Below are 26,174 nucleotides of genomic sequence, written 5' to 3'. Positions count from 1 at the left end.
CTTTTATAAGTATTTCTTTCTTGATCTTTTGATGTAAAACAGATTTTTTTCCATTTCAGTCCACAATCAAAAACCCCCCGAAAAACCTTTGATTTATGAATGAACGATTTACTGTCATATGTATCTTGAGGATAGAGTGAAAAGTGTTTTGTCACCACAATCCAGCGCCATTTTGAGTGTTAGACAAAAGGATAAAAAGATATTACTCAAAAAAGAGTTTATTTTTTGTTCACATTGTGGTCTCAAGCACATTCCATGAAAAAAAAAGGAAGACACTGTAAGAAATTATGTTGTGCCTGACCAAAAGGGAGCTCTAGTAGACAGGTAGACTAGTGGGTACAGTTGGACCAATGGTGGTTTGGGGTGTACAGGTGGACCATAGTGCTTTGGGGGTACATGTGAATGAATGGTGGTTGAGCACAGGTGGACCAATGGTAGTTGGACCAATGGCACTTTTGGGACAGGTAGATCAATGGTAGTTTGAGTACAGGTGGGTCAATGATGGTTTTGGTGCACGGGGGAGCAATGGTAGTTGGACATAGGTGTTTATGAAGTAGATGAGTTGCTAATCAAATGGATTGATTTGACCTAGATGGTGTGAAGCCTTGAGTGTTGTTGGAGCTGTATTTTTTCCAGTGAACGATTTGACTTGTCTCACAGTCCAATTTGCTGAAAAAAAGAAGTCCCTCAACTTTCAGAAGGATGTACAGCACCAAGAAACGAAATGCGGAACATTTGTAGCTTGCACGTCAGATTTAGAAAACTGATAACTGGAGAAGTTTGTGGGTTGAATGCCAAAAAAGGAAATTTTGTGGCAGGACTGTTCATGTTGATGGTATCCATCATGCAGCTCACCTTTGAAGCAGGGCATTTTCATGAGGCCTCTGATTATTTTTGACTTTGTGAATCAAATTTCCAAACTTCAAATGTACTGCATCATATCAATTACCTTTGAGTGTCTCACTCTGATCGCAGTTATTGTCTTGTTCCTATCCATCTGGAAGGATATGTTCTTGGAGTAGCAGGCTGCATCATTTGGATATTCTCATGTGAGTTTGTACAGATTAGCCTCCTGAGTTTGTCACTGTCTAATCCAGCTTGTTCCCCAAAGAGTGTGCAGGTGTTGGAATGGTTTGGGCTCATCGTGCGTCTGCTTTCGCACATTTTCTGTTTGATTTTTGTGACTGCGCATGCAATTGACTTACACAAAATCATCAGGAACACTGCTGGTCCCATGAAAACCAAGCGGAAGACGCCACCAAAGCTTAAATTTGCAAGGGTCAAGGAGCTGGGTGTGTAATCATGCCCCACAGTCTGTATTGTCAAGTCACATTCCTTCTTTGACAAAGAAATGTTTCCCCAAGTCATATTGGGCTTCCTCCAGAGAGTCGTCCCACAGACAGTGATGGCCAGGTCCACTCCTTTCTGTTGAAAGTTGACCCAATGGCATTCTTACAGAAAGATTAAATCTGCAATTACAACACATGTCCAGGATTTTAACCTATGGTGGATTATTGGGATGCTTATTAAATATGTTTAAATAAAGATGTATCTATATTTTACAGCACTCTCCAGAATGATAAGGGTACAATATATTTTTGTTGTTTTCTAAAATACTGTACTGATTCAAACATTTATATATAACTTCAGTTGGTTCTAAAGACTAATTGTACCCCTTTTTAAAAAAATAAAGTACAGTTAATAATTATTATTAAAAAGTTAACATTTTATGAAAAATGCAGATAAATGTGAGGTGGTTTGCTTTGGGAAGAATAACAGGAAGGCAGAGTACTGGGTCAAAGGAAAGATTTTTGGTAGTGTGGTTGTGCAGAGGGATCTTGGTGTCCATGTTCATAGATCCCTGAAAGTTGCTGGTGCTGTTAAGAAGGCATATGGTGTGTTAGGTTTTATTGGTAAAGGGGTTAAGTTCCCGATGTGATGTCATGCTGCAGCTGTACAAAATGGTAGTGCAGTCTCACTTGGAATATTGTGTACAGTTCTAGTTGCCCCATTACAGGAAGCATGTGGAAGTATTAGAAACGGTGCAGAGGAGATTTACCAGGATGTTGCCTGGTCTGAACGGAAGGTCTTATGAGGAAAGGCTGAGGGACTTGGGTCTGTTCTCATTGGAGAGAAGAAGGCTAGGAGGAGATCTAATAGATACATACAAGATGATCAGAGGATTAGATAGGAGGGACAGTGAGAGTCTTTTTCCTTTTTTGAGGGTGTTGGCTTGTACGAGGGGGCATAGCTGCAAATTGAGGGATGATATCTATAAGATAGATGTCAGAGGCGGGTTATTTATTCAGAGAGTGGTAAGGGTGTGGAATGTCCTGCCTGCCAATGTAGTTAACTCAACCACATTTGCGGCATTTAAACAGTCTTTGGATAAGCATTTGGATGATGATGGGATAGTGTAGGGAATGGGCTTAGATGAGTTCACAGGTCAGCACAGCATCGAGGGCTGGAAGGGCCTGTTCTGCGCTGTATTGTTCTATGTTCTGTGTTAAAAGAGGGAACCTCTTCACCTGGCATGAACGTAATAAACTCTGAGACTTTGCCAAAAGAGATGATAGGAAATATAATCTGGTACACCACATAAAGATTCCAACTAAGTAAAATGGCCAGTCCTATTTAGGATTCCTGCAAAGCTGATCTTTTTAAAAGTCTCAGCTAAGGGAATCGTGACTTCAAAATTTCCTCCTTACAGTGTTAGATGGCTGTGGGGCTGTTGTGATTTACAAGGATATATTCCCCTCTGACTATTCACATAATGCATTGACAGACCTTCCTACCTAAAAATAATTCTATTCATTGATTCTTCCTTAGCAGTTCCACACATGCCATGTTACTATATGGTTCATTAATTCAGTACATCATCTATTCTTGGGCAAAGAAAGGTCATCTGTTGGCATAGTGTGTATAAGGTGCCTTAGAGCTGGGTAGGAGATCATGAGTTGGCATTGGTAAGATCTTTTGCATTTGTGTTTCAAAAGGTTCCCAGACTGAGACCTATAGCTTATAACTCCCTGAAATCTAAGAGCTGTGCCTGATGGGGAATGCAGTTTGACCCCATGAAAATCTTTGGGAGGTTAGGATGCTTACCACTGCAAGCAGGCTCACTAACTGCACTCTTAATCCTCACTGGTGAAATTTGTGAGCTCAGGAAATGGGAATCCTGGAATTGGGTCGCCTGTCAATTTTTAAAGAGCTTAGGAGTTCTCCTGATGCTGAGGAAATATGGGTGATGCTCTTGAATATTGTGGGTGAATTTTCAAGTGGATTACAATCACATTAGTTATAAACTGGGGCTGCAATTTGTTGCAACAGGACATGTAATACTTTTTGCTGCTGGTAAGACTTGACCTTGCACACTTAGATTTTTACATCTTTGTTGCAAGTTGCTGAAACTGGATACAGATAATATTGCAGAGAGAGAAACTGGAGATCTGCGTGAGCAAGTCAACTTGCTGAAGCCTTGTGAAATTAACAGTACAATAAATAAGATGGAAGTTTAAATTAGTTGTGTTTGAATGGATCAATTCAGTGTCCAAAACCAATTATAAAAAAGGAGTAAAAGATTGCATTACGAGAGAGGATCAGTTGGAATATAAAGGAAAGCTTACAAATGTATTTTCTTGAATAATTAATATCTCTGATAACAATTAAAACTTATAGGAATGAGACATTGCACTCAGCATAGTTAGTTTTCAGTGCCAGAGAGGGTACTTGACATAAATGAACACTTTCACAGGTTGTGGAAAGGTACTTAAACTGAAATGGAAAATCTTAACTTTCTGCACTGAGTTTGCACTGACTCATATCTAGTGCCCAGCTTTGTGCTGTTCTGTGTATTCCACTTAGAGTCATAGAGACGTACAGCACGGAAACAAACCCTACAGTCCAACCCACCCATGCCTACCACATATCCTAAGTTAATCTAGTCCATTTACCAGCACTTGGCCCACATCCCTCTTAAACCCTTCCTTTTTATATATCCATGCAGATGCCTTTTAAATGTTGCAATTATATCAGCCTCCACCACTTCCTCTGACAGCTCATTCTATATACGTACCACCCTGTGTGTGGAAAAAGTTGCCCCATAGGTCTCTTTTATACCTTTCTCCTCTCACCCTAAACCTATGCCCTCTAGTTCTGGACTTGCCCCATCCCTGAGAAAAGACCTTGCCTATTTACCCTATCTATGTCACTCCTCATTTTATAAACCTCTATAAGGTCACCCCTCAGCCTCCGAAGCTCCAGGGAAAACAGCCCCAGCCTATTCAACGTTTCCCTATAGCTCAAATCCTCCAACCCTGGCAACATCCTTGTAAATCTTTTTTGAACCCTTCCTTGTGAGGAAGATAGTGAAGTAATATTTTTGTGAAGTGAATGGAAAAGTGATTTTACTTTGCAACTGTTCTGGTGACTCAATGTTAACTCTGCTTTCTCTTCCCTGATGCTGCCAACCTGCTGAGTTTCTCCAGCAATTTATGTTTTTGATATATATTAGTGAGCTTGACGTTGGTACGCAGGGGATAATTTTAAAGTTGGGAGGTGACAAGGAATTTGAAAGAATTGTGAACTGAGAGGAGGACAGTGTAGGCCTACAGAAGGACATAGACAAGTTGGTTTAATGGGCAGATTAGTGATTGATGCGGTTCAATGCAAAGAAGTATGCAGTGATGCATTTTGGTTAAGAGAACACTGAAACTATAAAATAGGCAATACAAATCTATAGGAGGTGAAGGTGCAGAGGGACCTGATGTGCGGTACAGTGGCTCAGTGGTTAGCACTGCTGCCTCACTGCACCAGGGTCCAAGGTTCAATTCCAGCCTCTGGCAACTGTGTGGAGTTTGTACATTCTCCCTGTGTCTGCATGGGTTTCCTCCGGGTGCTCCAGTTTCCTCCCACAGTCCAAAGACCTGCAGGTCAGGTGAATTGGCCATGCTAAATTGCCCATAGTGTTAGGTGCATTAGTCAGAGGGAAATAGGTCTGGGTGGGTTACTCTTCGGAGGGTCGGTGTGGACTTGTTGGGTTGAAGGGCCTGTTTCCACATTGTAGGGAATCTAATCTATATCAGATTATTGAACATGACAGGACAAATGGAGAGAGCAGTTAATAAAGCATAGTGCAAGCTTTATTAACAGGGCCATAGAATACAAGACCAAGGAGGTGATAATGAATTTGTACAAGACACCTGTTAGACCTCAGCTGGAGTATTCTGTACAGTTCTGCATTAAAGGAATGATGTACACAGCTTGGAGAGAATACAAAGTGATTTACAAGAATGGTTACAGAGATCAGAAACTTCAGTTATGAGGATAGATTGAAGAAATTGGGATTGTTCCTTTTGGAAGGGGGAAGAGAAAGAGGAGATGTGACAGATTTTCAAAATCATGAATGAGCTGGATAGAGTGGATAAGCAGACACCATTCCTGCTTATAAGGGGAACAAGAATGAGGGTGCCGAGACTGAGTGATTTACAAAAGGAGCAGTGTGATGTGAGGAAAAATAATTCGCACAGCGAGTGATTAAGGGATGGAATTCAGTATCTGGAAGTCGGTGGAGACATTGAAAAGGGCATTGGATGACTATTTGAATTGAAATAGTGTGCAAGGATATATGGGAGGAAAAGAAGGTTGGCACTAGGTGATGTCTACTTGAAGAACTGACCCAGACGCAATGGGCAGAATAGCCTCTTGCACCATAATAATTCAATTACTCTGTGACTCATACAAATAATAATTATCCAATGATTACAAAACCTGACTATACCAACAATAAATACTAATACTGCGCTACAATCTGAAGAACTGAAATTAAATGACCTGCAATGTGCATTGATAGATCTTCAAATGGTAAACATTTTTCAAATGTGACCTGTGTCTGTCAAAAATACAGACTATTGAAATAGTATAAAAGCTTTGAAATTTAAATGGTGTTTCTGTGTGAGGTATTATTTGCCATTTGCTTGTGTTTGCCAACTTTACATTTCCTGATTTTTAGATTCTCACCCATAAAATCACAACTTTTATGGTACTTCAACATTTTTGCTCGAATGTAGGGGATACGTGTTGAAAGAGTAATCTTTTCCCTGAACCTTTCCTCATCTCACAAAGCTGCCAGGTTCCTCGAGACTTGAGAAGTGTGGCCACCTTCTGTAACACGTACAGAGTGAATTGAATGTAAAACTGGGCATGAAGAATTTACAGAATCAACTTTCTGACACCCATCCCAGCCCTCACATGTGCACCAATATGTGATTACTTGTGAAAATTCCTTCCTAGCATCTCGTGATGTAGTTATTAACTGAAAAGCACATGATTGGCCTGCAAGCCAGGACAGTGCAAGGTTGGCTATGGTTGACTTTGCACATCTCTACAGCTCAGTTTTGAAGCTTCTGAATTATGTATAAATCTTGAGCCTATCAGTGATGGTTTTATCCTAGCTTCACAGGAAGGATGCAAAATTTGTGATTGTGTTCTCTCTCATTAAACACTGCAACTTTTAAATTTAATTTGAAGATGCCAATAATTAATAGGGGTCAATAATGATAAAACATAATTAACTGCTGCAATTTTATGGTAACTTTTCTGCATGATTAGAGTTTATATTACAGTGTGCTGTTCCAACATATACGGAGGACTAGACATTTAACATCAGTTCTGCCATAAAATAACATTTGTGTCAATATTTGTGGTATATTATAATCTCTTTTTCCATCACAAAAATGGTAGCTCAGTGACTCACAGCACCAGGGACTTGGGTTCTATTCCAAACTTGGGTGACTGTCTGTGTGCATTTGCATGTTCTCCCTGTGTCTGCATAGGTTTCTGCTGGGTGCTCTGGTTTCCTCCCACAGTTCAAAGATGTGCAGTTTAGGGTGGATTGGCCGTGCTACATTGTCTTGTAGTGTCCAAGGCTGTGCAGGCTAGATGGATTAGCCATGGGCAATACAGGGTTACAGGGATAGAGTAAGGGAGTCGGTCTGAATGTGATACTCTTTGGAGGATCAGTGCAGAGTTGATTGGCCAAATGGTCTCTTTCCGCACTGTAGGGATTCTATCACTCTATGAAAAATGCAAGTGTTGTTGGAGAAAAGCAGAGTTAATATTCCAGAGATCCTTCTTTAGAATATATGAGAGCCAGGAAAAAGTGGTACATACGCTAAGACAGGGAGTGGGACTGGTCGGGGGTAAGGGAGTAAGAGATACGTGAAGCTGGAGCCCAGAGGTAGAGAAAGACATTTAGGCAGACAAAGCGGTGTATAATGTAAGCAAGGGAGAAAGGAGAGCTGCTCATATGGACCATGAGTAGGTGAAAATGGGTTGGCAGTGCTGAAAGCAGCCTATGTGATAACAGGGCCTGGAGTGTGGGGGTGGAAAGGACATGGAAAAAGGTGTTCAAACTGTCAAATTCTATACCGAGTACTGAAGGTTGTGGAAAATGAGATGCTGTTTTTACAGCCCTCTACGCAAAAGACAGAAATATTGGCCAGGGAACACAGTAGTGTGTTGAAGTAGCAGGCAATGGGAAGCTCTGGTTCATTCTTGCTAACAGAATATAGGTGTTCCACAAAACCTAAGTCCCTTTCTTCAGTTCTGAAGAAAGATGGCTGGACCTGAAACTTTAACACACTTTCTCCATCCACAGATAGAACATAGAACTATACAGCACCAGGAATGGGCCCTTCTGCCTACGATATTGTGCCAAACATGATGCCAAGTTAAATTGATACTTTCTGCCTGCCCTTGGTCCATATCCTTCCATTCCTTGCATATTTGTGTGCTTATCTAAAAATCGCTTAGATGCCCTGACCATTTCGCCTCCACTGGCATCCCTGGTAACATGTTCTAGACTCCTACCATGCTTGTGTGTAAAATAAAAAATGCCCCTCATATCTCCTTTTGAACTTCCCCTTGTCACCCTAATATGCATGCCCCCAGTTATTAAACATTTTAATTCTGGGAGAAAGATTCTGACCTTCAATCCTGTCTCTGCATCTCATAATTTTATAGACTTTATCAAGTCTCCCCTCAGCCTCTGCCACTCCAGAGAAAACAACCCAAGTCTTTCTGGCCTCCCCATTATAGCTTATACTCTTTAATCCAGTCAGCATCCTGGTAAACCTCTTCTGCACCCTCTCCAAAGCCTCCACATCCTTCCTGTAATGTGGCGAACAGAATTGAATGAAGTACTCTTAAGCGTGCCATACACCTTCTTTATCATCCGGTCTACTTGTGTGGCCATTTTGAGAGAGCTATGGACTTGAACCCCAAGATCCCTCTGTACACCAATGCTGTTTAGGGTCCTGCCATTAACTGTACACTTTCCCTTAACCATTGATCTCCCAAAGTGCAGCACCTCTCACTTACCTGGATTTAACTCCATCTGCTATTTCATCGCCCATAGCTACAACTGATTTATATCCCACTGTATCCTTTAACAATCTTCTACACTATCCAAATTCCACCGATCTCTGTATCATCTGCAAACTTACTAACTCACCCATCTACATTTTCATCCAAGTCATTTATATATATCACAAACAGCAGTGGTCCCAGTACACTAGTCACGAACCTCCAGCCAGAAAAACGCCCTTCCACCACTATCCTCTGTCTTCTGTGGGATCCTCTGCACCCGATGTGGCCTCCTCTATATTGGCTGGACTACACCTCCTCCCATCCTGCCCCCTGTAAAAACGCCATCCCATTCTCCCAATTCCTTCGACTCCACCGCATCTGCTCCCAGGAGGACCAGTTCCAAAAACGCACAACCCAGATGGCCTCCTTCTTCAAGGACCGCAATTTTCCCCCCGACGTGGTCGACGATGCCCTCCACCGCATCTCTTCCACTTCCCGCTCCTCCACCCTTGAACCCTGCCCCTCCAACCGCCACCAGGACAGAACCCCACTGGTCCTCACCTACCACCCCACCAATCTCCATGTACAGCGCATCATCCGCCGTCATTTCCGCTACCTCCAAACGGACCCCACCACCAAGGATATATTTCCCTCCCCTCCCCTATCAGCATTCCGTAAAGACCACTCCCTCCGTGACTCCCTCGTCAGATCCACACCCCCCACCAACCCAACCTCCACTCCCGGCACCTTCCCCTGCAACCGCAGGAGGTGCAAGACTTGCGCCCACACCTCCCCCCTCACCTCCCTCCAAGGCCCCAAAGGAAACTTCCATATCCGCCACAGATTCACCTGCACCTCCACACATATCATCTATTGCATCCTCTGCACCCGATGTGGCCTCCTCTATATTGGGGAGACAGGCCGGCTACTTGCGAAGCGTTTCAGAGAACACCTCTGGGACACCCGGACCAACCAACCCAACCACCCTGTAGCTCAACATTTCAATTCCCCCTCCCACTCCACCAAGGATATGCAGGTCTTTGGACTCCTCCATCGTCAGACCACAACAAAACGACGGTTGGAGGAAGAACGCCTCATCTTCCGGCTAGGAACCCTCCAACCACAAGGGATGAACTCGGATTTCACCAGTTTCCTCATTTCCCCTCCCCCCACCCTGTCTCAGTCAAATCCATCCAAATCAGCACCGCCTTCCTAACCTGAGATCTTCTTCCCGACCTCTCCTCCCCCACCCCAGTCTGACTTATCACCCTCACCTTGACCTCTTTCCACCTATCACATTTCCGACGCCCCTCTCCCAAGTCCCTCCTCCCTACCTTTTATCTTAGCCTGCTGGACAAACTTTCCCCATTCCTGAAGAAGGGCTTATGCCCGAAACGTCGATTCTCCTGTTCCTTGGATGCTGCCTGACCTGCTGCGCTTTTCCAGCAACACATTTCCAGCTTCTGTGGGAAAGCCAATTCTGAATCCATGTGGCCAAGTCTCAGTGGATCCCATGTATCTTAATCTTCTGGAAGAGTCTACCTTATCAAAGGCCTTATTAAAACCTATGTAAACAGCATCCACTGCCGTATCCTCATTGATCACCTTTTTCCACCTCCTTGAAAAATTCAATAGAGTTAGTAAGACTTGACCTGCCCTGCACAAAGCCATGCTGAGTGTCCCTAATTAGGCCATGCTTCTCCAAATGCACATAAATCCTTTCCCTTAGAACTCTCTCCAATAGCTACCCTACCACTGATGAAAGACTCACCAATCTATAGTTTCCTGTATTATACCTATTTCCCTTTTTGAACAGAGGAACAACATGAGCTACTTGATTGTCTTCCGGGACCTCTCCCATGGCAAGCAAGGATACAAAGATCTTGCTCGAAACCACAGCAATGTCGTCTCTTGCCTCTCTCAATAACCTGAACTAGATACCATAAGCTCCTGGGCACTTATCCACCTTAATTCTCTTTAAGAGACCCAACACATGTTTTTCTTGATCTCAAAATGCTGTAGCATATTAGCATGTGCCACACAAATGTCACTATCCTCCATATCTTTCTCCTGGGTGAATATCGACCCAAAGTACTCACTTGGATCTCACCCATAACCTCTGCCTCCAAGCCCAAATTCCCTTTTCACCTTGAGTGGTCCTACCTTCTCCCTCGTTATCCTCTTATTTTTAATGTTGTATAGAATGCCTTGGGATTTTGTTAACCCTACTTGCCAAAGTCATTTCATGGCCCCTTCATGCTCTCCTAATTCCCTGCTTGAGTTTTTTCCTGCTTTTTTTTATATCCCTCATGGGCATTTCCTAAATGCTGCCAGATCTGAGTTTCTCCATCAATTTCAATTTTTTTTTAGATTTCACGCATCGGCAGTTATTTGTTTTCTTTGTCTGTATCTCCATGTTCACTTCCCTAATTCCAATTAAGAATGAATGTTCTTCATGAACCTTTGGTGGATGTGATCAATATTTTTATTTGTTGCCACAATATTCATTGTGCATTCATACCAAAATAATCTGTATGCCATAATAGGTGTTTGTACTTCTCCAAACAAAATGCAAGGAATTTAATCACTATAAAACTTGTGCAATTTTAATTATTTTTAGTGAATTCTGACATTGTAATATCACCCAAGCTAAAAGGCATCTAACCATGCAAACACATCTAGTTTACAAATTCAATTTAGTCATTAGAATATAGAACATAGAACAGTACAGTGCAGAACAGGCCCTTCAGCCCACGATGTTGTGCCGACCATTGATCCTCATCTAAGGTAAACCTACCGTATGAACCCTCAAATTTCTGTGACCATATGCATGTCCAGCAGTCTCTTAAATATCCCCAATGACCTCGCTTCCAAAACTGCTGCTCTTGCAACTCTCTGCATAAAAAACCTGCCTCTGACATCCCCTGTATACTTTCCGCCAAACAGCTTAAAACTATGACCCCCTGTGTTAACAATTTCTGCCCTGGGAAAAAGTCTCTGGCTATCAACTCTATCTATGCCTCTCAGTATCTTGTACACCTTTTATTCTTTGCATGAACGCTCTGAACATGATTCTTTTATCAGCGGACTTTATGAATTAATGACAGTTTAGCTCTCTTTTTCCAAACCTAATCATTGAAAACATTAACACATTGTGTTATAAGGTTACAAAAGGCTTTTGAAGTTTGAAGACTCATTTTAAGCATTGACTTGGATAGTTATAGACTCGAGGTTATGTTACAAAATAATTTTCCAGGGAAAGGTTCCAATCAATATCCATGAATAAGATACTGAGGAAGCATAATTAAAATGACATCGTTTCAGTTTACATTTGGCACCAGCGAGAAGCCGGCTAGCATGTCTCCATTTTGTGCCAATTGAAGGTTTGAATGGTGGCCTTTGCAGTGTACATTGAATTGTGTAACTTAAGGTTTCTATTTTGTATAATTTGATAGCAAAATTGTAAAACATGGTTCTAACGTGTGCATACAATTTTACTGAAATAACACCCAATTATTTTCTACTTCAGGATTTGATGACAGTTTCAATGTAGTGTTCAATTGCAAGAGCTATTTCTTGAAAATTATATGATGAGTGACTAGACCTCATTTAAATCTGATGGGATGCACTAATTATTACTCAGGATTGATGCTGTTGTGATCGTACCTGATTTTACTACTGGGCAGATCAGGTCCCAAGGTGAAATCTGGCATGATATAGCTTTGTTTGGTATAGTTAGTGAAAATGGTGGTGAAACACATTCATTCCTGAAGAAGGGCTTATGTCCGAAATGTCGATTCTCCTGTTCCCCGGATGCTGCCTGACCTGCTGCGCTTCTCCAGCAACACATTTTCAGCTGTGAAACACATTCACGCAAGGCTGCGGCCTTTGCTGATTATTACATAAAATAATTGAAAATTTTTAAAAAATCAAACTGTCTAAATATGGAAAATAGTTAGCACAATCTAAAACACACTGTAAAATAAAGTTTCAGTGTGTTTCCCAAAACTATCCACTATTGAGACATGAATCCAGAAAAAACTACATCCCTATCTCAACTTGTTTCGTTAACTGAGTCCTTCTAGTTTCTTCACTGTGGACTGTGGAGACAATTCAATGAGCCCTTTCTACATTTGGCAACATGGACTTTTCATAAATCAGAGAGTCTAAACTGTCTCAGTTCTAAAAGCTTGTACAAAGTTAAAAATCACACAACACCAGGTTATAGTCCAACAGTTTAATTGGAAACACGAGCTTTCAGAGCACTGCTCCTTCATCAGGTGGTTGTGGAGTACACGACTGTCAGACACAGAATTTACAGCAGAAGTTTACAGTGTGATATAACTGAAATTATATATTGAAAAATACCTTGACCGTTTGTTGAGTCTCTCATCTGTTAGAATGACCATGTTAGTTTCACTTCTTTCATATGTAAATCACAAAACCTTTTTTTAAAAGTTACATTCTCAAGTGAATATTCAGATAACTAGCTCCTGATCTACTTGATGAAGAGGAGTTACTTTTAAACTGGACCCTGGTGTCTTTTGGACTCAACTAAAAAAATCTCTTCAATCGTAGATTTTTCTGAACTGACAGCTAATTACCTTCAGTGTTTGCTCCGTCTGTCATAAACCCGTATACATCTTTACCAGTAACACAGAGGGGCCTGTAGTCACCTGCTTTAATAAATGCTGAATTTGGCTCACTATTCATAAGGTACACTCCAATCTTGTTTTATTTCTTCACAAACATCTATCTCTATTTTGAAATCCAAACTTCAAAAAATGAGATCTAACTAAATATATTGTTCACTTTTGGCACAATACCAAAATAAACTATGTCCTGGATGTTTAGATTCATAGATTGGTACATCAAAATTCAATAAAATTAATAAAGAAACAGCTAAATTGTACATTGAGAAGGGGTAGGCTTGGTATTTTTCAGTTTTTTTTATAGGATGTACATCATGGCAGGGTACCATTTACTTCCAATCCCTCATTGTTTTGGAAAAGGCAGTGGTGAACTGCAACCTTGAATTGCTACAGCCCTTGGGGTACACCCCATGGGAAGGGAGTGCAAGGACTTTGACCCAGTGACAGTGATAGAACATGATATGGTTTCAAGTTAGGATAGTGTGTGACTTAGATGGGAAAACTCAGGTGGTGGTGTGCCCATATGTAGCTGCCCTTGTCCTACTTGAAAGTCAATGTCACAGGTTTGGAAGGTGTTGTTGAAGAAGGCTTGGTAGAGTTCTGCAGTGCACCTAATATATGCTACTTGCTGCTGATACTGTGTGTCGGTGCTGAAGAGAGTGAATATTAACGGTGGTAGATCGGATATTTTGTTCTGAATAGAATTGAGCTTCTTGAGTCTAGTAGACGTGCACCCATCCAGGCAAGTTTGGGGTATTCCACCTTTTGACTTGTGCCTTGTAGCTGGCAGTCAGACTTTAGGAGACAGGAGGTGAGTTCCTACATTCCTAGCCTTTGACCTACCCTTGTAGCCACAGTTATTGTACAGTTGCTCCAATTCAGTTTCTGATTAATGGTAAATCCCCAGGATGTTGATATTGAGAGACCAATAATGGTAATGCTATTGAACATCAAGGAGTGATGGTCAGATTTTTCTCTTGGATATGACCATTGACTGACACTTGCCTTAATTAGCACGACTTAGCCCACATCTGGATGTTGTGCAGGTCTTGTGCATTTTGACATATACCTAAAGAATAGGAAATGATGCTGATCATTGTGCAATCATCAACAAATAGCTGCACTTCTGATCAACCTCGCCTTTTAATTTCAGCTCACTAGTCCATGCCTGGACCTAGGCTACATGAGGTTAGCAGCTAAATGGCCTTGGCCAAACCCAAGCTAGGCCTTGGCAAAACCCAAGCAAAGCATCAGTGAGCAGGCTATTCCTTTGCAAGACCTGTTTCATCACTTGAGAGTAGAGTGACAGAGTAGTAATTGGCTAGATGTGTTCTACTTTTTCTGCACAGGACATATCTGGGCAATTTTCTACATTGTACTGTCACGGTTTGGCTAGTGATGCAGCTAGGTCTGGACCACAACACTTCAGCACTATTTCCCCATCATGCCAATTCAACTAATTATTATTTTGCAGATGATAGTTTGTTAGGAAAAGCACTCATTCATAAAAGCACGTTTCAACAACTATTGGCAAGTTTAATGTTTCTTGATAAGTTTGATGATTTTAGACAGTTCCAAGTCATCATGCACCTTTTACACACATTTTGTTCCACTGTTAGTGATTGTAAAGTACACAAGAATCTCATCCAAAAGGTGCCTGACTCCTATAAGGATACTACAAGGAAGTCTGAAGATCATATCCAGAGAAGTAACCTACCTCTCCAAATAAATCCACAAAGTTCCAACTTGTTCTTAGCAGGTCTAGTGAGCACAGTCTGGTTTCCTCACTACAGGACTGCCAAACCCAATTCAGTGGTTGCAACTAATGAGTGAAATGGTCAACTGATTCCATAAAATGTGCATGCATAAAACCTGGCCTAGCCCCACTCTTGCCTCAGCAGAAATGGCATGTGCCATGTTTAGGGGCAAGTCTTATTTCTGGCATTTTTCATCACAATGGAGAGAGTGGTATCAAAACTTTAGGCCTCTGAATTTATGACTAGAGATTCTCTGCTCTGCTGATTAGTGCTGCCTGTTTCTACTTTCCCTCGTGTACCCTGAAATTAATATCCAAGTTAATGCTACTCCAGACTGACTATTGCAGTGGTATCATAGATATATTGAAAAATATCATAGAACAATCATAAACAGTGCTTCAATGATTTCTGGGTATGTTTTCAATCATGTTTATGCTCACTCAAGTGAGAGCAAGGAGGTGGGAGTAGCATTTATAACAAATATACAGTTCTGTGATATTGGCTAAATTTATACATAAAATTGACCATTTAATATTGGAAATGATTTTAAACGTTGCTGCCACAGACCTGCTCTTCTAATTTAAAATCTTGTTTAGCGTTTCTTTACACTACATTCTGCTTCTGTATTTTTAATTACAATAGAATAGAATAATCAAGGAACATTGACAATGCAAATTTGTGGGATAGAAATAAAAATTAAGATAATATTGCTTTATAAAGTAACAGGAGAAAGTGAGAACTGCAGATACTGGAGATCAGAGCTGAAAATGTGTTGCTGGAAAAGCGCAGCAGGTCAGGCAGCATCCAGGGAGCAGGAGCCCTTCTTCAGGAATGAGGAAAGTGTGTCCAGCAGGCTAAGATAAAAGGTAGGGAGGAGGGACTTGGGGGAGGGGTGTTGGAAATGCGATAGGTGGAAGGAGGTTAAGATGACGGTGATAAGGTGAGGGTGGTAGGCCGGAGTGGGGGTGGGGACGGAGAGGTCAGGAAGAAGATTGCAGGTTAGGAAGGTGGTGCTGAGTTCGAGGGTTGGGACTGAGACAAGGTGGGGGGAGGGGAAATGAGGAAACTGCAGAAATCTGAGTTCATCCCTTGTGGTTGGAGGGTTCCTAGGCAGAAGATGAGGCGCTCTTCCTCCAGCCGTCGTGTTGCTATGGTCTGGCGATGGAAGAGTCCAAGGACCTGCATGTCCTTGGTGGAGTGGGAGGGGGAGTTGAAGTGTTGAGCCACAGGGTGGTTGGGTTGGTTGGTCCGGGTGTCCCAGAGGTGTTCTCAGAAACGTTCCGCAAGTAGGCGGCCCCTCTCCCTAATATAGAGGAGGCCACAGCGGATGCAGTAAATGATGTTTATAAAGTAACAGTCAAGTTGCCACAGTTCTAGCTCTCTCATTAAAGAAATAATTACCAGTTCAGCTGTGATAACTGGAAACTAACTCCATGTTAAAATCATGATGGACAGTTATCCGCTAACAAGGACTTCAGCAAAAAAATCCAGAATTATTGTACAGAAATTGTAGGGAAAAAATACTTTTAGACTTGTAGTATTAAATGAGAGAAAGATTTCACTGAGGGAAGATTGAATATTAAAGCTTACATGCAAACTCTGCAAATATTATAGATTCACTGCCTGAAACTGAACGTTAAAAATATATAAAAACTAATATTATGGTTAGGGAATAGGTGAATCCGGAAGGTTTTTTTAACTATAGTGTGAGAAGTTTATTTTCTAGATATTGTAATCTGTATATTACAGGCATTTGCTATCTGCACAGCTGAACTCTTGTAACAAAACACGCAGCAAGATATTTACAGTGGGCTTTCCTGTTCTAGTAAGGTTAAGTACACATAGCATGCTGTGTAAACAAAGCCTTGGAAATTTGGTTAAAGTCTGCAAGCTTTTTTATTTTCAATGTTGAAAGTTAATATTTTTCTGTGAATTTATACTTCTTCATAGAATATCTGTGGGTTTTTACATGACAAATTCTGTCAGCAATTCTAGGACTGATATGAAAAGCTAATAACAAAATGAATCAGACTGTAAAATTATAGATCAGTAGTGCAGAATCTGAGTCAAGGAGTGTAGTGCTGGGAAAGCATAGCTGGTCAGGCGGCATCCGAGGAGCAGGAGAATTGATGTTTCGAGCATAAGCTCTTCCCCATCAACTCTCCTGCTCAGATGCTGCCTGACCGGCTGTGCTTCTGCAGCACCACGGTCTTTGAGTCTAATCTCCAACATCTACAGTCCTCACTCTCTGCTAGTGCAGAATGTTTAGAAGAGTGCATTCACTGGCATATCAGCTTCAAAAAGTGAAATTAAAAAAAGGAACAGAAGATGTAATCGAGAGAGCACAATAAATAAGACAGAAAGAAAAAGTAATATTAAATTTAAATAATGTCTGCAACTATCAAATTGTTAGTTTGATAACAATTTTTGTTATCAAAAGATAAAGTCGCCACAGTCTTGCCAGATCATAGAGCTACTCTCTCATTAAATAAAGAGACATGGTTGCTGATGATTTTACTTGCAGGTCACTATGCCTCAGGCGAGGGGAAAGGTTAAGAAGGACAGTCCTTGATGGAAACAGCAGCCGGTGTTAGAATTGAACTTACATTCTGCATTGCAAGCCAGCTGTCCAGCCAGCTAAGCTAAGTGAACCCCCCCCCCCCCACCTTTTACAATCTCTCTAGCATTAGTGTTAAATGTTTGTAAGGCAATAATTAAGTTTTTTTTTGTTTACACTGAGGTTGATAAACAGGAACTTTTTCTGATGATTTGAGCTCATATCTGTATCATCATAGGACAATCATGCCATTCGATACCTTTACATCAGGACCTGGAAATGTTTTCATGCAGTTTACAGACTGTTCCTTAATTAGCAACATCTGGATTTTCATATTTAACTGCACGTGTGCTGATAGAAGTTGTGTAATTTGTGCAGCAAGATCTAGCCCATGCAATATTCAAAATGTCTATGATAAGATTTGTGAAGTATAATAGTAGTGAGGAAATCAGACAAACCTTGGTCAACTAAGGCCTGGTATCATGATACAAAGATTATCAATAGCTAGAAGCAAACCAGTCAGAGGTATACTTTAAACTACCAAGTATATTAATCAATGAAGTAACATATTAAAACTTTTGATTATTTGAAAAGGCATGCCTGTTATCCTTTGAGGTGATGAGTAATACAAGTACATCGAACAAATCATTGGTAAAGAATTTGTTGGGAGTTATCCTGTTCTATTTTCTTACAGCAGATCCCAGCTGTAGTCAATACCTTCATGCTGTTTGTTCTGTTTTAGGAGTAAATTCATCACTTTGCCATAAATCAGCAATTCTTACCTGCATTACAGAGTCTGTTCATGGAACAAACCAGCGATATCAGATACTGTCTTTGCCAAAAGTGACATTGGGAACATATTCAAGGATGAAATATTCCATAATGCACAACTGGTGATTATCATTCAGGAGGAGAGGGCAGGTCCAAAATGGAGTCTGGCCTGCTGCCCTCAAAAGTAGTTGGAGGTGGCCACAGGAACTGTTAAATGCCAAGCTGGGCTGTTGAAAGGTCTGCCATAGTGCTCTTAAATTTTACGTATTTGTCTTATTATGTACGTCATGTTACAGCTATACAGGACGTTGGTGTGGCCATGTTGTCACAAAGCTAATCCTTTTTTTTCTAAAAGCCGTTCCTTGGCTCAAGGAAACTCTGTCCTTGATTTTTTTCAGAGGGGTAGTAAACCGGCCCGGGCTCCCATCAGTCTGGTTTGGTACAGAGATGAAAGTTATTTTAATGGCCTTTTGTTTCTCTGCAAACAGATGAGACATCATGCCAAAGTGGTCATGTTTTAGAAGTGACCTGTAGAATGAAAGGGGAGTGATCAGCTCTCTAGCTGAGCAGTTTAGTTCATCCAGAATTGGGAGTTCAACAGTAAGCTGTGTGGAAATGATCCTTTCTCTTGGAACTGTTGTGTATATTCGGAACATTGGATAGACTAAGTCCTGCAGCTTTTTTAAATTCAGTTCTTCATGTTTCATTGTATAATTTTGTGAATAAATTTTTTGTCTGTTTTAAACCTGGTAGTCAACCTCGCAAACTTACTCCGGGTAATTTTCACTGTACACTTACCAAAACAAATTGCAAAGGTATGGTCTGGGCTCCCTTCCTAACATTGTTTTAAGTGGTCTGGCCTAGTCCATAATAATGTTTAGAATACACTGTTCAATTCTAGTCTCCCTGCTTTAAGAAACTTGAAAGGGTTCAGAAAAGATTTACAAGGATGTTGCCAGGATTGGAGGGTTTGAGCTAAATGGAAAGGCTGAATAAGCTGGGGCTTTCTTCTCTGGAATATTGGAGGCTGAGGGCTGACCCTTAAAGAGTTTTATAAAATCATGAGGGGCATGCAAGTGAATAGCCAAAATCTTTTTCCCAGGGTAGGGAGTCTAAAACTAGAAGGCATAATTTAACACGAAAGGGGAAAGATGTTAAAGCTACCTGAGCGGCAACTTTTTAACACAGGAAATGGTGCCTGTATGGAACTAGCTACCAGAGGAGGTAGTGGAAATGAGTATAATTACTACATTTATAAGGCATCTGGGTGGGGAGATGAATAGGAAGAGTTTAGAGGGATATAGGCCAAATGCTGACAAATGGGACTAGATCATAGGATATCTTGTTGGCATGGGCAAGTTGGACTGAAGTGTCTGAAACCCATTGCTATGAAGTTGAAGGCATGTACTGTACCTTTAAGAGAGAGAGAATGCTATTCTGAACTGAGAGATTATATGCACCTGTGTATATAACTAGATGGCAGTCCCAGAGTGTACTGGAAAATTGAAAATATGTAATATTTGGCTGTGAAATGGATACCTGAGTTTTGTTTGATGTTTTTGCAACAATTTGAATTTAAATTAACCAATTAATTTAATTTATGCACCAGGATACTAAAACCCAATCAAGTTTGAATTTTTGTTTTGCCAACATCGAACCAATGGGACGATCTGATGTTGGAGATGTATGAGAATGCGGACATTTTGGAAATTGGTGAGAGGGCAACTGCTGGAGTGCTACTTGCCCATCTATCATCTTGCTCTCAAAGAAATTAGAAAACACTCTCTATCAAAGGAACTTTTCATGTGAAACATGCTCACTGTAAAAAGAAAAAAGATGACCAAGGGAGATCAGCAGCAAGAAGATGGTTATAAGAGTTGGAGTCAGAGAGTAAACAGTTAAGAGAAAGGGGAGCTTAGATTTGTGAATTTATTTTTGTTTTATGTTCGCTTTTAGAGTAAGAAAATAAATTGATATTTTATTTACAAAGTGGAATTTAGGAATTCTCTGTCACTGATATTTTAACAGATTACAAAGTGAGGTGGCCCTCTCACTTAATTCTGTTAATTAATTTTGTTTAATTAACAGAAAAGATTTGTCTCCTTGTCTTAACAGATTTGCAGGATCCTGCACTTTTCTCCTAACTGCTTAGTTTCTGACTCCAACTCCATAACAATTTGCTGTTCCAGTAAGACACTTACTAAAATTACATTCTTTGTTTTGTCTGCTGTCTTCAACTTTCCTGCTGCTGATCTCATTGGGTTGTCGTCTTTCTTTTAACAGTGAAAGGGTTTCTTTGATAGAAAGTGCTTTCTAATTTCTTTGAGAGCAAGATGTTAGATGGGCAATTAGCTCTCCAGCAGTTGCTCTCTGACCAATTTCCAAAATGTCAGCATTTTATATCCTTCCAACATCAGATCATCTCATTGGTTCACTGTTTTGAATGTTGTGAGGAAGTCCACACCTTCTGTGTCTTCCTCACAACTCACTCAGTTTCTTGTTTTGCTTGTCAGCTATTGTGGATTAAAACGATCAAACAATTTCTTGCTACTTACACCAACAAACCAAATACATGTAATCTTTAAATGCAGTTACCCAGAAAAAAAAGTTCAGTTCCTGGTTTTGAGAACAGGAAATACAGAAAATATCAACAAAGTCATGGGAGACTTGATAACTTGCTTGTGAAAAAAAAACACAGATGAAATATATCTGATTAACTTTGCACTCTAAAATGCAGATTAAGATATCTTTGTGTAAAATCTGATTGTCTTAAATAAGCAATGATTTTGTTTTGCTATTCTGATGTAAATAGACTTAACCATGAGTTTTCCCCCTCTGCTTTCTTATTAAAAATTTGAAATACTACTTTGGGAAATTGTGAAAATAGGGAATTGTATGAAGCATCCCCACTTCTGAGCTTATGAAGGGAAGGTCATTGGTGAAGCAGTTGAAGATGATTGGGCCTAGGACGCTACCCTGAGGGGCTCCTGCAGCGATGTCCTGGAGCTGAGATGACTGACCTCCAACAATGACAACCATTTTCCTTTGTGCCAGCTCTGACTCCAACCAGTGGGAAAATTTCTTTCTGATTCCCATTGACTCCAGTTTTGCTAGGGTTCCTCTATCCCACAATTAGTTAAATTCAGCCTTGATGTCAAGGGCAGTCACTCTTCCCTAACCTCTGGAATTCAACAGTATTTGTTCAACCAAGGTTGTAATGAGGTCTGGAGCTGAGTGGCGCTGGTGGAACCCAAACTGGACGTCACTGAGCAGTTTATTACTAAGCAGGTGTTGCTTGATGACATCTTCCATCACTTTACTGATGATTGAGTACAGACTGATGAGGTGGTAATCGGCCATATTGGATTTGTCCTCCTTTTTTGTATATCAGATGTACCTCAGAAATTTCCCAGATTGTCAGGTAGATGCCAGTGTTGAAGCTATACTGGAACAGTTTGGCTAGGGTTGCAGCTGATTCTGGAGCACAAGTCTTCAGTACTACTATCAGAATGTCAACAGGACCCATAAACTTTGCAGTATCCAGCACAATCAGCCATTTCTTGATAACACATGGAGTGAATTGAATTGGCTGAAGATAAGCTGTTGTGATGCTGTGGACCTCAGGTGGAAGCCATGATGGATCATCCACTTGATACTTCTGGCTGAACAGCACGATTGCTTCAGTGTTACCTCTTACACTGATGTGCTGGGCACCCCCACAATTTTAGCTGGGAACGTTTCTGGACTTCCTCCTCCAGTGAGTTGTTTAATCATTCACCACTATTTGTGACTGAATTTGGCAGTATTGCAGAACATAGATCTGATCTGTTGGTTGTAGAATTGTTTATCTCGGTTTACACGCGAGTTGTCCTGTATTGTAGATTTGCCAGGTTAACAACTCATTTTTAGGTATTCTGGGTGCTGCTGTTCGCGTGCTGACATGCACTCTTCATTGAACTAAGATTGATCTCTTGGTTTAATGCTCATGGTTGAGTGTGGGAATGCTAGGTATACGCGCACTCCAATTTTATTTTATTAACGCTTTTCTTTTTAACAGCCTCTTTGGAGAAAGAATTGTCTTTATCCACCAAAAGAATTTGACAAGCAGCTGTACTCCTTAATATCGTTCTGGATTTAATTTGAGGAATGGGGACATAGTTTACATCTCTCATTTATTTTATTTGACTGTCCTGCACTTTCAGCAGTGTATTCTTTTGTTCTTATTGTAGTTAAAAATATAATTTAATGCACTGATGTGTTAATGCCAGGTGCATCTCCCTCACCTTCCCCCACAGCACGACATATTCTCCCTTTTCAGAAAATAATTGAATTCTCTCTCTCATACCTCAAATTCAAGGCCTCTACCAAACTCTCAGGCACTGCATTCCAGATTTTAACCACTTAGTGTGTGGAAATCCTCGAGTGTTTTCCTCACCTTGCCATTGCGTGTTTGGCCAACTAACTTAAATCTGTATCTACTCATGTTTACTCCCTTTACATGTGAGAACAGTTTTTCTACACCCTCTCTGTCCAGCTCTTTATCAATCTCCTATTGGCTGGTCCTTCTGCAAATTGGCAATTTCTGCAATCTAAGTAGCTGAAGTACTTAATCCTTGGGATTACTATTGTGAATCTTTTCTGCATCCTCTCTAAGGCCTCTGCATCTTTCCTAGACTTTGGCACCCAAAACTCAGAAAAAAGTAGTACTTAACCTGCAGGTTTCTGGTAGAATTGTAAAACTGAGGAATGTAGGAAGTTAACAGCAAAGACTGCACTTCAATTGCTTATCCAAATGTTTTCCAATTGTGATATTAATTTCTGCCTCTACCATCCCTTTCAAATAGTGAGTTCCTAATCCCACCATTACCAGTTGAAACAAATACTCCTCAACTCCCCAATAATTGTTCTGCCAATGACTTTAATCCCCTAGTTATTGGCAACCTCAGCCAAGGGAAATATTTCCTTCAATTAAATAATCAACTAGTCTCTTCAAAAAAACAAAATAATAGCTGAACCAGTTTGTTCTCAAAGCTAAACTTTTCCAATCCTGGCAACAGCCTCATAAATCTTTTCTGTGCCCTCTCTCAATTGCAATTATATCCTTCTCATAATGCACAGTTCAGGCTGTACTCTTTATTCGAAGTTTAACCTGACTAGTGTTTTCCACAGTTCAAGCATTTCCTTCCTGACCTTGGAGTGTGTGTCTTGGCTAATTACATAAAATATTTCATGTGCTTGCCTTCCCCAAATTCATTACCTCTCCCATTTTCAGATTTGAATTAAACTCACAACTAATGTATTCATGTGAGCAACCAATTGATACCTTTCTACAGTCTATAGATTTCTTCCCCACAGTTAACCACAGAGCCATTTTTTATGTCGTATGCAAACCTCCTGATTAAGCCAGTTAAATCATTGAAAGACACTACAAAACGTAAGGGACCAAACATCGAACCTTGTGGAATCTTACTGAAAATAGTCCTTCAGTCACAAAACATCTGCCAGCCATCAATCTTTGCTTTCTGCTGCTGTCAGTTAAAATCAAGCTTTCCCATCACTGCTCAGGGCACCTTAGCAAGGTGCCTGCATTAAAGAAGATTTAAAAAGGACCTGAGGGATAATTTTTCCACACACAGGATGGTGTGTGTATGGAGCGAGCAGCCAGAGGAAGTAGTGGGAATGGGGACAATTACAACATTCAAAAGGCATCTGGATGAGCATATGAATAGGAAAGGTTTTAGAGGGATGTGGGCCAAATGCTGACAAATGGGATTAGGTCAGACTGGAATGTCTAGTCAGCATGGTTAAATTGGACTGAAGAGTTTGCTTCCGTGCTGTATGATTCTAATAGGAGCATTAAAATAAAATGAGTTAAAATTCTGGGATATCACTTTGCTCACTGAATTTATCCATCCCAGTCTCAACTCATCACACTTCCTTCCCACTCACTGCCATGTTGTGTCATTGTTCACCATCCCCAGGAATTAGGAAAGGGAAAAGTACTTATGAGCAGAGTTCCAAGTGCACATTAATTTCTTTTTTACTGATGTAGTACCATGGCAGAACATTCACAGGAAGTTAAAACCTACTCACCTTAATAAAACGTCTTGCCTCGTTTTAAAATTTTTAGCTGTTTTTTTGTCTTTTTTCCATGCATCTAACTGATTTAGGATTACAACCACAAAATTGGCTGTCTGGTCAGTATCCCTAAGACCTATCCAGCTTCACTCTTTCAAACTAAAATCAGAACGCTCTCAGTCTTACTGGATTCGCTATATACTGGTTATATTCCCCTGAATATATTTTAAAGTCTCAAAAATGGGAATACTGGAGAAGCTGGATCATTATTAGGACCTGGCCTGATAGATTATATGGCATGGTGGTACCAAGGGTGAGAAGCTAACCAACAGGATGCTAGGATTAGTTTAAATCATCAAAAGAATCTTTACTTTGCAAGCTTGAAGAAAGCAAACAGAAGCAGTAGTGGCTTGGTACACTGAACCATATAATGATTCTAAAGAATATAAACTTTTACATTAAACTCAGGCTAAAAACTTAATCCAGTTTAATCACTTTACCGTAGCTCTCACTTGGATTGGCTTTTAAGCATAGGTGTGCACAAGAAGGCAGTTTTGGAACTGTCTTCACAGGACACAGTTCAGGTCTATAAAGATAAATTTGCCATCGTTTGCTGGGCAACATAGAGAGAGAGAGAGAGGCACACACACACACACACACAGTGGTGATAACCTAAACGTCACCACACCTCAGACAAGGGGAGAGGTTAAGAAGGAGTACAGGAATTGAACCCACACTGTTGGTATTGCTCTACCAATAACCCTACCAATGCCACCATCTAGCACCTTTATTTTCAATCTTCTGTCTCTTCTGCCTTCTGATACTCAATTATTAATTCTTTGCATTCCATTGGAAGCTTTACTTCTTTCCTCTTACATCCCAATCATTCAGTTGCAGTAAGCAAATCTCCCAAAGACGGTGCAATATAATCAGCATTCTTCCCGGTATCTTCAAAGGACCGGTTAGATACAGCAGCGTAGAACTGGTGGCCATTGGGGAAGCCTGTATGCCCTGTACCATTAGGAAGAGGCCTTCTGGATCATGAGGTAGTGTTTGTGTCATCTAGTGTTAGTGAAAATGATACTATGTTTTTTACTGTGACTACCTTATTGCCTTATATCCCAGGCGGCATGGTGGCTCAGTGGATAGCACTGCTGCCTCAAAGCGCCAGGAATCCAGGTTCGATTCCTGCCTCGGGAGTCTGTGTGGAGTTTGCACATTCTCCCCATGTCTGCGTGGGTTTCCTCCAGGTGCTCCGGTTTCCTCCTACAATCCAAAGATGTGCAGGTTAGGTGAGTTGGCTATGCTAAATTGCCCATGGTGTTAGGTGCATTATAGGGTAATATAGGGTTGGGGAATGGGTCTGGGTGGGTTACTCTTCGAAGGGTCGGTGTGGACTTGTTGGGCCGAAGGGCCTGTTTCTATACTGTAGGGAATCGAATCTAATCTAATCTTGAGTCCCTGCTCACCCTCCCCCGATTGCCTGGTGTGATATGCAGGCTGCAGATAATTCAAGGTGGTACCTAAACAGGGCAGCTCCTTGCAAGCTCCGTGCAACAGATCTAACTCTTAACATTTCTCATAACCGTTCGACACTTTTAAACTTAAATTCTAAATTTGCAAAAATTACTAATCTGTCCAAGTTTTCTTTTCACTCTATGATCGGTATGTCCTTCCTTACTGTGATTTGTCTGTACTGCTTACAAACAAAGCGTTTCACTCTACTTAGGTACACATGACAATAAGTCAAATCAAATGAAAGATGGAATCACTGTTTCCTTTTGTTTTACACTCCACTCAGTTTCCTCACCCATCCTTTCCCTTTCTGAGTTACTCCTTCAGATACCCAAGAACTGCTGCTGACCCAGTAGCAGCTTCAGGAGGAACTGAGAGGGCAGTAAGATCCAATTGTTAAAATGTGACACAGCCACCAGTCCAGGCACTAATACTAAACATACATTGGAGACTATGATAAAAATAAGATCAGGCATG

The 26,174-nt window shown here is 40.8% G+C and overlaps 1 protein-coding gene and 1 pseudogene across 1 annotated transcript in view; both read left to right on the top strand.

Moving 5' to 3' along the window:
• Window positions 1-26,174, top strand: part of chn2 (chimerin 2) — a 363,855-nt gene that overhangs the window by 280,820 nt on the left and 56,861 nt on the right. The window lies entirely within an intron of this gene.
• Window positions 725-1,300, top strand: LOC148149865 (transmembrane protein 217-like; annotated as a pseudogene).

Source organism: Chiloscyllium plagiosum, unplaced genomic scaffold, assembly GCF_037043375.1.
Source record: "Chiloscyllium plagiosum isolate Xiang-an unplaced genomic scaffold, Cpla_swu_hap1 HiC_scaffold_5, whole genome shotgun sequence".
NCBI classification, from domain to species: Eukaryota; Metazoa; Chordata; class Chondrichthyes; order Orectolobiformes; family Hemiscylliidae; genus Chiloscyllium; species Chiloscyllium plagiosum.
This window is presented reverse-complemented; position numbering and strand designations above follow the sequence as displayed.